Raw genomic sequence first — 2,990 nt, 5'->3', positions numbered from 1 at the left:
TAGGCAGTGGTGATACGCTATACATAGTACCGTGGAGGCAGTGGTGATACGCTCCACACCGATGGAGGCAGTGGTGATACGCTCTGTCAGTCAGAGGCAGTGGTGATACGCTTTGACAAGTTAGAGGCAGTGGTGATACGCTCTAACGGGCGTTCGCTCTATTCGCTATGCTTTGTTGCTAGCTTTGTGCCTTCTGTTGCTGTGGATTGTGTGTTACCGTATTCGCTATGCTTTGATGCTAGCATTATGCCTTTAGTTGTTATGGTTCGTGTTCTATGTTGGTTATAAGTGTACATGGTCTAGTGGTTGCATATGGCTTAGGTTTGCATGATCCTGTCTAAGATTGATAAGTCATGGTAAGCTGTATTGGATTTTCATGAGTATAGATGATCTCATATTTTTACTGGTTTTACATTTCATTTGTTAATGATTGTTAATTATATTCAATTGTTGTAAACTTGACTGGGAGAGCATCTAGTTACTCCCGACTGATTGTCGACCCGCATTCTCAGGTTGTTCAGATGATTGCTGTTTTGGATGATATCTTGCTGGGGAAGTACTATGCGGTGAGATGAATAATAAATTAGGGTTTTGTTTTCATGTTTTGAGAACCTTTGAATAATGTATTAGTTGTTTTGGTTTTAGTAGCGAACCGGATTTGTCAGTTGTTTCCGCCACCTTGACCCTTTTATCATTGATATACTCTGATAATTCTTTTAATATAAGTTTTTCCTTTGTTTTATAATCCGGGTTGTTACAATCGTATTGCCTCCATGAAGCTTTATTTGATAGGTACCAGTTCCATGGACATCTTCATCACTACCGTTTCCAAGCATGACAGTTTGTGAACCCACCAGAAATCGATGATAATCCATAAAACCATCACGATCAGGAACTATGTGCTTGCTCGTCCCGGTATCTACTATCCAATTAGGAAGAGAATTAGCAACTAATGCATGGGAACATACAAGCAAATCATGATCATTAGAGGAGATAGGTACCTTCTTTGGCTCGGAACACTCTCGAGCAAAGTGACCTCTCTTCTCACAATTGAAGCACTTCACACACGCTAAATTGACCCCTTTAGCCACTTTTGCCTTTTGTTGATTTTGGATTCCATCTTGTGGTCTAAGAGGCTTTATAGGACGTCTCCCTTTCTTGCCCCTCCTACCCTTGTTGTTCTTAAACTTATTATGAACAACAAGTGCAGCAGCAGGAGTAGGTGGTTTGAGCGTCTTTTGTTGCTCTACCTCCATTTCCACATGTTTGGCAAGTTCAGTGAAAGTCTTAATATTCTCACTATGAGAGATGAGGAGCTTAAAATTCTTCCACTCCTCGGTATCGAAGGGAAGAGAGCAAAGCACATTCACTACTTGCTCCTCATCGGGCATATCTCGCCCAGAAGCTTTCAAATCACATATCATGGCACTCATGACACGTAAGTGTTCAGTCACATTATGTTTAGGATCAATCAAATAATCCATCCATTTCAGGTTCAAGGCACGGAGCCTTGTCACCGATGTTTGACCAAATGCGATCTTAAGCTTATCCCACATGTCCTTAGCAGTAGGACACATTTCAAACTCACCAATTAGATCATTGTGCATGCAGAATAACATAGTAAAGTGTGCAGAACGATCCTTTTTTAACCACTCATCTTTGACTTTCAACTTTTCATTATATTTAGCCATGTCCTCAGGTTCCTGAGGCTTGGCCATAATAGCTGTCAAGGTTTCAAGTACATCGCGCTCATTAAGAAGATACTGAATCTTCCTACGCCAAATGTCATAGTTTGTACCATCTAGCTTTTCAGTGGTTGACAAGTCACCAATCATATTTTTAGCCATCTACAAGTATATATTAACATAATGGACATTAGGCACGCAAGAAAAATTAAATGACCCAAGAATTTTATTATTCATATCACATGTTCGAAAATTTCGCCAAGCTCATAATTGATACTGTCGTTTCTGTACCAAAAATAAAACCTAAATAAAACTAACAGAAGCTAGTGATAAGTAGGGTCGATCTCCACAGGGAGGCAAGATATCAATCCTTAGTCCGTCTATCTAGGTCACAAATGGGGTTTTTTAATTTGATTTGCTAAACTAATGAAGATTTAAAGGAAAGAGAAATAAAGTAAGAGCAGTAAAAGTGAGAAAATATGAAAAGAGTGATCAAATAAGAGAAATTATGCCATGATTTCGGTTCACCATGGTAGTCTATGACTCAGTTGTAAATAGCCTAGACAATCTACTGCGATAAGGGCATGGGAAAGGTCTTTCCGGTCCGCTATCCACCCTAGAATTCCACTAACTTAACTTCCGTCCTCGTTACGGTAGTTTACTGTTCATAGCAGGTCCGTTTATTCCAATCTTCCGATCCAGGATCAAAGTTAACCAGATTAATGTAATTTAGAAGCGTGCACTCAACTAAATTGGTGTTACAATTATATTGCTATGGGGAGAGATTGTCACATATAAATTATCTAGCCTATTCGCTACATCGTCACAATCCTACCATGGATTCCTTAGTCCTAACATAAAGAGAATTAGCTACTCATGTTCTTAATGTAATTAACAATAACAACAAAAGATGTGCTAATGGAATACATGATGAAACGATGATAATCAAGCATAAATAAGACAAGGATAAGAATAATAATGAAAGAACAAGAAATTAATGCAAACAAAGTATTAAGATTAAGAAGAAAACAATGCTTACAATCTTAAAGAATCCAGCGTAGAGAACAATCCTCAAAGCAAAGTACGAGATTAAGCAATAAAGTAGTTCAGAGATTAAGAGAAGTAAAGAGTGGTAAAGAGCTGTAAAAAGTATGTTTATTAACCTAATTACGACACCCTTATATAGGGGAGCAAAAATTAACAAAACTAAACCTATAACGGATTAAATCAACCCGTGGAAACTATTAAACCCCTCGATCGAGCACTTTCAGATCACTCGATCAAGGTCTTCTCCAGCAATTGTAC

The sequence above is a fragment of the Silene latifolia genome, chromosome Y (genome assembly GCF_048544455.1).
Source record: "Silene latifolia isolate original U9 population chromosome Y, ASM4854445v1, whole genome shotgun sequence".
NCBI classification, from domain to species: domain Eukaryota; kingdom Viridiplantae; phylum Streptophyta; class Magnoliopsida; order Caryophyllales; family Caryophyllaceae; genus Silene; species Silene latifolia.
This window is presented reverse-complemented; position numbering follows the sequence as displayed.